We start from the raw sequence: 9,158 nt of genomic DNA on the forward strand, positions 1-9,158 counted from the left end.
ACCCCCACGCGCCTGCCCGCGCATTGGGGCCCCGGCACCAGTCCGGCGTTGGAGCCGAGAGTGGGATGGGGGATCCCAGAGCAGAGCGCGGGACAAGTGCCCAGAGTCTTTACCTGAGAAGGCGGGTTTGGGAGAAGTTGGGGGATAAGGGGCGGGCGAGAGTCAAGACAGCCACCGAAGCAGGTTGGCCGGCTAGTGGGACAGTGGGGGCCCCGCCGGGTATAAATAGCCAGCCCTGGTTTGACAGACGCGGCGGTGACTGGCTGTGCCGCCCCCCCCTCGCCGCGTGAGGAGGGGAGGAGCGCTCGGAGCGGGCGGGGTGGGGGAGGCGGACTCGAGTGTCCTGGTGGCGGCGGTAGGAGGCCGAGGGGGAGGAGCTGAGGCGGGGGGTGGAGGGAGGGGGCCGGGAGCGGGGCGAGGGCGGGGGCCACCATTGCTCCCCGCGCCGGGCTCTGTGTCGCCGCCGTCGCCTGGGCGGTTGGGGATCGGTGGGGCGGCGCGGGCGGGGGGCGCTGCGCGGGGCGGCTCGCCGCTGTTTTGTTTCTTCCTCTCCCAGTGGAGCGGCTCGGGCTGCCGGGGAGGCCCCGGTTCCCTCGGGACGCCCGGCCAACGGCGGCGGCGGTGCTAGTCCGCGGCCCTGCCGGGAGGGAAAGCAACGCCGTGGTCTTCCCGGGCGACGCGGAGAGCAGGTAAGAGCGCGGGCAGCCGAGGCTGGTGGGAGGGAGTGCGGAGGGCGCGGCGATAAAGCCTCGCCGTCCCGAGTGCCGCCTCCTCCCTCCGCACCCCCGCCCCGCGCCTGTGTTGTTTGCTCCGGGGTTTGCCGAGGGTTTTCCGGAGGCTGTGGCGGTGACAACGGCTAGGAGCTGGGGAAGGGGGCTGAGTGCCCCCGGGCAACGGTCGGGAACCCGGACTTGGAGAAAGGGGAAGGCGCGCTGCGCGCCTGCCCGCGGGGAGCACCGGGCGCGGGGCAGGGCTGAGGGAAGAGGTTACGGACCCCGGCGGAGGCGGGGGGGATGGGCCGAGCGCAGCTGGTCTCGCTGTGTTTACATCTCCGCGCGAGTCACCTCTGCCGAGAAGCGGACTGAACTGACCCGCCTTATCCCGCGGGGAGGCCAGGGCGGGGGTCCGGCTCCGGAGGAAACGCGTCCTGGGAAGGTCGGGTAGGGCGGGAGGCTGCGGCCGGCGCCGGGGCAGGGCACGGAGATCGGGGCGGGTCCTGCGAGGCTCGGGCCGCTCGGGATGGCGTGGAGGGCTGGAGACCAGTTTCCTTCCCCGTCCGGCCTTATCGTCGCCTCTTACCTTTCCTTCTCTCCTCGGCTAGCTTGCCTAGCAGGTTGTACTCGGTTCTTCTTTTATTCTCACTTTCCACGCCGGCCCCCTGCTGCCACTTCCCCCAATTCCCCCGGGGTAGGGAGGCTTGGCTGTGATAGGAATCTTTTTAAAACCAAACAAAAACGGGCTCGGTAACACGCGCGTCCAATGACCGCCTTTTGGATTCTCTGTTGGGGAAGCTGTCCCCTTGGGATCGTGCTACTGGATGTTTGGGGGCGCGGGAAAGGAACCGTGAGGGCTCTGGGAGGGTTGGTGCTGACTTACGGAGCAGCTCTGAGAGCAGGGTAGCCGAGCGACCCCCCCGCCCCCAGCCCTCCTCCCCTATTGCCCCAGTTGGGCATTTTTATTCCTTGTCAATAAAGAATAGAGAAAATATTCCATAAGGCCAAGAGTAATCCCGATTGCACTGTTTTTAATGTGCCAATATCCTGGGCTCTCTTTATAGGGGCTAGATTCGCTGCAGAACAGCCTTTCTTTAAGTTCTTAGTACTTGTTTAAATGAGAGAGGGAGGGCCACTTCATTCTAAAACTAAAATTTCCCCCGTTCATAAACATTTTACTTTAGTTGTGTGGTTTTAATTTTAATTCTGTGATGATAGAACAGTAATCTTGTCTTTGATAATCAGATTTACTTTCCTTTTTACCTATGAGTCACTATGGAGAGGCAAAGTATGCACTTTCTATAGTGCCAGAATCACAGAATGTACAGTTTACCAAGGTAGAAATGGATATTTGCCTATCAGAGTTTCTTCCTCTCTTTGAAAGGTAGAATGACTTTATAGAAACCTGGAAATTATTGAATTTCATTTAAGGAATTCAGGAATGATTACATTTTGCATAGATTTACTATATATATATAGTGCAATATAGTTTATGCAGGACGTTCCTATGACTGTCGTTAAATTACCTCCTAGTAAACACATGAAGTAGAAAATTGAAGTATCTTGGGCATTTGAAATCTGAATATTTAATGTCAAATTTATTTTTTAAGGTTAGTGACATAACAAATTACTTTGATTAAGCATTGCTTCTCATTTCAGATATATAATCACTTACAAAATAGAGTATGATTAGGAAGTATTTGGAACTTTGAGTTTTTTGTCCTAAATAGATTGGTAACTTTGGTTGTGGTAGTCCTACCAGTGTTGATATCCTTTACCTACTCAATAGACTGTACATCAAGTTTTTTTTTTTTTTTTGGTAGCAGTTTTATGGGGATATAATTCATATACCATTCAGTTCACCAATTTAAAGTGTACAATTCAGTCATTTTTAATATATTCACAGAGTTGTGGAACTATCACCATAATCAGTTTTAGAACATTTTCATTACTGGGAAAAGGACATCTGTACCCTTTAGTGGTTACTCTCCCTCCCGCAAGATTTCCAGCTCCAGGCAACCACTCATCTGTCTCTATAGATTTGCCTACTCTGGGCATTTTATGTTAAGTGGAGTCATACAATATGTGATTTTTCATGACTGATTTCTTTCACTTAGCATAAAGTTTTCAAAGTTCACTTATGTTGTAGCATGTGTCATTTTTTATTGGTGAGTAATATTCTATCATATGGATATACCACATTGTTAATCTATTAGTTGGTGGACATTTGAGTTTCCACTTTTAGCTCTTATGAAAAGTGCTGCTGTGAACAGTTTTGTATTAGTTTTTGTGTGGATATGTTTTCATTTTTCTTGGGTATGTACACAGCACAGAAAATTAATATGCACAACTCTGTTGCATTTCCATACACTAATAATGAACTATCAGAAAGAGTAAGAAAACAATCCCATTGACAACTGCATCAAAAAGAATAAAATACTAGGGTGCCTGGGTGGTTCAATCAGTTGAGCATCCAGTTTTGACTCAGGTCATGATCTCGTGGTTTGTGAGTTCGAGCCCTGTGGTGAGTTCTGTGCTGACAGTGTGGAGCCTGGAGGCTGCTTCACATTCTGCCTCCCTTTCTCTCTGCCCCTCCCCCGCATGCATCTCTTTCTGTCTCTCTCGCTCTGTCTCAAAAATAAACGTTAAAAACTTAAAAAAAATACCAAGCAGTAAATTTAACCAAGGAGTTAAAACCCATTACTCTGCAAATCATAAAACATTGATGAAAGAAATTAAAGATAATACAAATAAGTGGAAAGATAAACCATACTAGCGGATTAGAAGAATTAATATTGTTAAAATGTCCATATTATCAAAAGCAATCTACAGATTGTAATTTCTATCAAAATTCCAATGGCATTTTTCACAGAATTAGAACAAGTAATACCAAACGATCCTGTATAGCCAAAGCAATTTTGAGAAAGAAGAACAAACCTGAAGATAACCAGGCTCTCTGATTTCAGACTATACTACAAACCTATAGTACTCAAAATGGTATGGTACTTGTGCAAAAACAGACACCAAGATCAATAAAACCAAATAAAGTCCAGAAATTAAACCATGCTTATAAAGTTAATTAACCTATTGCAAAGGAGGCCAGAAGCTACCACAGGGAAAAGACCGTCTCTTCAATACATGGTGCTGGGAAAACTAAACAACTACATGGCAAAAGAATGAAACTGTACCACTTTCTTATTTTATTATTTCTTTATTTTTAAATTTTAAAAATGTTTTTATTATATATTTTTGAGAGAGAGAGAGAGAGAATAGAAAGAGACAGTGCAAGCAGGTAAGTGTCAGAGAGAGAGGGAGACAGATCTGAAGCAGCCTCCAGGTTCTGAGCCCAACCTGGACCCCGAACTCATGAACTGTGAGGTCATGACCTGAGCTGAAGTCAGACGCTTAACCAGCTGAGCCACCCAGGCATCCTATTTTTTATTTATTTTTTGAGTAAGATCTACATCCAGTGTGGAACCTGAACTCATGACCATCAGGTCAAGAGATGAATGCTTCACCGATAGATCCAGCCAGGTACCCCTGGACAACTTTCTTATACCATATAAGAAAAAAAATCTAAGTGGATTAAAGACTTAAATGTAAAACCAAAACCCATAAAAATCTTAGAAGCAAACATAAACAGTAAGCTTTTGGATATTTATCTGAGCAATATTTTTTTGCATCTATCTTCTCAGGCAAGGGCAGCAAAAGAAATATAGGTAGGACTATGTCAGACTGAAAAGCTGATGAAACCATCAGTGAAGGAGACCATCAACAGAATGAAAAGGTAACCTCCTGAATGGGAGATGATATTTGTAAATGATGTAAATGATAAGAGGTCAGTAGTCCAAAAAATATAAAAAACATACAACTCAATATATTGAAAAATGGGCGGAGGACCCAATTAGTCATTTCTCCAAAAAAGACATATAGGTGGCCAACAGACACACGAAAAGGTGCTCAGCATCAGTAATCATCAAAGAAATGCAGGCCAAAACAACAACGAGATGTCACTTCATACATGTTAGAATGGCTGCTATCAAAAAGACAAGAAATAAGTGTTGGCAAGGATGTGGAGAAAAGAGAACTCTTGTGCTCTGTTGGTTGGAGTGCAAAATGGTATGGTTATAATGGAAAACACTATGGAGTTTCTGCAAAATAAAAGTAGAACAACTGTACAATCTGGCAAATCCACTTCTGGTTATTTGAAGAAAATGAAAATAACTGATTTTAAAAGATAAACGCACCCTTGTGTTCATAGCAGCATTACTTAGTATAGGCAAGATATGGAAGCAACCTGAGTGCCCATCGATACATGAAGGGATGAAGATGTGGTATATATACAACAGAATATTACTCAACCATAAAAAAGAATGAAATCTTGCCATTTGCAACAACATGAATGGATCTAGGGAGTATTTATTACACTCTGTGAAATAAGTCATAGACAAATACTGTATGATATTAATTATGTGTGGAATCAAAAACAAAACAAAACAAAACAAATCAAATGAAACACAAACCAGAAACAGGCCCATAGGTATGCAGAACAATTTGGTCTGTTGCTGGAGGGGAGAGGGGGGCAGGGGAATGGAAAAAATAGGGGAAGGAGTTAAAAGGTACAAACTTCCCATTGTAAAATAAATAAGACATAAAGATTCAATGTGGAGCACAAGAAGTGCAATGAATATGTAACAACTTGTATGGTAGCTAGATTTATTGTGATTATTGCTTTGTAATCTATATAAATGTTAAATTTCTGTGTCGTACACTTGAATATAATATTGTATGTCGACCATACTTCAATTTAAAAAATTAGTATCTTGAGTTCTTCAGTGCCCAAAATGAATCCATTTTGAGTGCACAGTTATTTTTATATTTTGTTTTTTATTTATTTTTCCCAAACTAGAATGATACCACCTCACACCTGTCAGAATGGCTAAAATTAAAACCACAGGAAATAACAGATGTTGGTGAGGATGTAGACAAAGGGTAACCCTCTTTTGCTGCTGGTGGGAATGCAAACTGGTACAGCCACTCTGGAAAACTTTTTGAGGTTCCTCAAAAAGTTAAAAATAGGACTATCCTACTACTCAGCAAATGCACTACTAGGTATTTACCCAAAAGATACAAAAATACTGATTCAAAGGGGCACATTCATCCCAATGTTTATAGCAGTAGTATCAATAATAGCCACATTATAGAAAGAGGCCAAATATCCATCAACTGATGAATAGATGAAGATGTGATACAGGGGTGCTTGGATGGCTCAGTCAGTTAAATGCCCGACTCTTGATTTCAGCTCAGGTCATCATCTCATGGTTCTTGAGATTGAGCTCCTCATCAGGCTCTGCACTGAGAGCATGGGGCCTGCTTAGTATTCTCTCTCTCATGTGTGTGTACTCTCTCTCTCTCTTAAGTAAAGTTAAAAAAGAAAATGTATATAAATATATATATACAATGGAATATTACTCAGCCATAAAAACAATTCAGTTATTTTTAGTAAACATACAGAATTGTAATACTATCATTACAAGCCAGTTTTCTTCATTTATTCCTTCCTTTTTCTTTCCCTTTCTTTCTCTGTGCTTTGATTTGCTTTTCTCTCTCTCTCTCTTTCTCTCTCTCTTCCTTCCTTTCTTTCTTTCTTTCTACAGACTTTAATTCAGCAAAGAAAGGTCTGTGAGAGAGGACTGGGGAGATGACACTCCTCTGGACTTCCCAGAATCGGGAGGGAGCCTGGTGGCCCAGCCAGCCAGGGGGAGTGCCCAAGGTCTTCTCAAGCCAACAGGCCCTGCTTGGTGATCAGGAACAGAGCTTTATGTGTGTGAAGTTGCCACTCAGCACTGGGCCAACAGGAGGCCGGGGAGGCCAGCTCCAGGCGATCTAGCCTAGGGATGGAGAAGACATGGGGGGGACGGCAGAGGCTGAGCGGGACACACAGTACCTGACTCCCAGACTGACAGCAGGGCTGCTGTAAGCTTACAAGCCAGTCTAAGAACATTTCTGTCCCGTTGCAAAAATTACCTCTAGCCTGTTTGCATTTACCGTCAACCCCCCACCCCCATCCCAGGCAACCACTGACTTGTGTTTTGTCTCTATAGATTTGCCTTTTCTGGAGAGTTCATAGAAATGAGGTAATACAAGAAACATCTGGCTTCTTTCACTTAGCATATTGTTTTTTTGGATTTATCCATATTGTAGCATGTACCAGTATTTTGTTCCTTTTTATTGCTGAGTAGTATTCTACTGTGTGGATATACCACATCTTGTTTATTATTGACCAGTTAATAGGCATTTGGATTGTTTCCAGTTTTGACTGTTGAAAATAATGCAGCTTGAACATTTGAATACAAGTCTTTACTTGCATTCAATATACATATATATGGTTTCATTCTCTTGGGTAGATACTAGGAATAGAATTGCTGGCTTACCTATTTTTTTTAAGAAACGACCATGCTGTTTTCTAAAGTGGCCATATGTTTACATTTCTAATAGCAGTGTAAGAGTTCCAGTGTCTTCACATCCTTGTCAAGTTTTTGTCTGTCTTTTTTGTTATAGCTATTCTAGTAGGTATGAAGCGGTTAACTCATTGTGGCTTAAGTTCACATTTCCTCAAAGACTCAAGGCATTGAGCACTTCATGGTAATTATTCATTCATATATCCCTTTTGTTGAAACAGCCATTCAAATCTTTTGCCCATTTTAAAAAATTTTATTATTGAGTTGTAAAAGTTTGTTATATATTCTTGGACTTGGATGCAAGTCCTTTATTAGATACATGATTTGCAAATATTTTCTCCTCATCTGTGGCTTGTGTTTACATTTTTTACTGGAGGCCTTTGAAGTGTAATAACTTAAATTTTTTTTTTAGAGTTTGTATATTTTTATTATTAAAAAATTTTTAATGTTTATTCATTTTTGAGAGGGAGAGAGTGTAAGCAGGAGAGGGACAGAAAGAGATGGAGACAGAGAATCTGAAGCAGGTTCCACTCTGTTAGCACAAAGCCCGATGCGGAGCTTGAACCCACAAACCGTGAGATCACAACTGAGCTGAAGTCAGACACTCAGCTGACTGAGCTGAAATCAGACACTCAGCTGACTGAGCTGAAATCAGACACTCAACCGACTGAGCCACCCAGGCACCCTAGAGTTTTTATTTTTTAAGTAAGCTCTAGGCCCAGTTTGGGACTTGAACTCATGACCCCACAGTCAGGAGTCACAAGCTCTATTGACTGAGCCAGTCAGGTGCCCACTTCCCCCTAATTTTAATTTTGGTGGGGTTTAATTTCCCAGTTTTTTTTCTTTTATGGGTCATTTAAAAAAATCTTTTTTTAGTGTTTATTTTTTGAGAGAGAGAGAGAGAGTGCAGGAGTGGAGGGGAGGTCAGAGAGATAAGGAGACACAGAATATGAAGCAGGCTGCAGGCTCTGAGCTGTCACTACAGAACCTGATACAGGGCTCGAACTCAAGAACTGTGAGATCATGACCTGAGCCGAAGTTGGAGGCTTAACCGACTGAGCCACCCAGTGGCCCCTATAGATCATTCTTTTGTTGTAAGAACTCTTTGCCTAATCCAGGATCTTGAGGATTTTCTCTTTTGTTTTCTTCTAGATGTTTTATAATTTTTGCTCTTAGATTTTGGATCTGAGTTAATTTTTATGTATGGTGTGAAGGGTCTAAATTCATCTGTTGCATATGGATTCTCTTAGCACAGTTAGTTGAAAAGGCAACATATCTATGTTGAAAAGATATCATTTTTCCACTGATTATAAATATAAAGATTTATTTCTGCACTCAATTCTGTTCCGTTATCTGTATGTCTATCCTTTTTTAATTTATTTTTAATGAAAAAAATATTTTAAGTTTATTTTTGAAAGAGAAAGCATGGGCAAGAGAGGGACAGAGAGAGAGGAAGAGAGAGAAAGAGAGGATCCCAAACAGGCTTCACACTGTCAGCACAGAGCCTGATGCAGGCCTTGAACCCATGAACCATGAGACCGTGACCTGAGCCAAAACCAAGAATAGGATGCTTAACCAACTGAACCACCCAGGTGCCCCTCTAATATGTCTTTATGCTTTTACTACTGTGACCTGATTATTGTGCTCTGTGGTAACTTATAAAACTGGATAGTGTAACCCCTCCAATTTTGTTTTTCTGTTCTTTTTTTTTTCCCATTCAAAATCTTTTATTTATTTTTTTATACAATTTATTTTTTTAACATATGCACTTATTTTCCGTCATTTACAATACAGTAGTTTCAATGATACTCCAAACAGAAAAGCAAAGTAAAAAATCAAAACCCCCACTTCTATTTCATGTAATTAGACTTATACAGAAATTAGAAGGTTAGGTACCAACTAGTTAATCACCTAATTTCACAGCTATCTGAAGTGGCAATTGTAATATAGCAGCTTATTTATGATACATTCAAGATACATGATA

At 42.7% G+C, this 9,158-nt stretch overlaps 1 protein-coding gene across 6 annotated transcripts in view; it reads left to right on the plus strand.

The window, feature by feature from the left end:
- The first annotated feature begins 495 nt into the window (after positions 1 to 495).
- Positions 496 to 9,158, plus strand: part of ELF2 (E74 like ETS transcription factor 2) — a 98,549-nt gene continuing 89,886 nt past the window's right edge. For 4 of the 6 annotated variants that reach the window (XM_029940868.1, XM_029940879.1, XM_029940875.1 and 1 more), the window contains exon 1: positions 496 to 689. The gene's annotated coding sequence lies outside the window, so the exon portion shown is untranslated. Of the gene's footprint in view, positions 690 to 1,137; positions 1,156 to 8,747; positions 8,767 to 9,158 lie in introns of those variants that run through there. The other 2 variants (XM_029940873.1, XM_029940869.1) reach the window with 2 other exon arrangements.

Source organism: Suricata suricatta, chromosome 1, assembly GCF_006229205.1.
Source record: "Suricata suricatta isolate VVHF042 chromosome 1, meerkat_22Aug2017_6uvM2_HiC, whole genome shotgun sequence".
Taxonomy (NCBI): Eukaryota; Metazoa; Chordata; class Mammalia; order Carnivora; family Herpestidae; genus Suricata; species Suricata suricatta.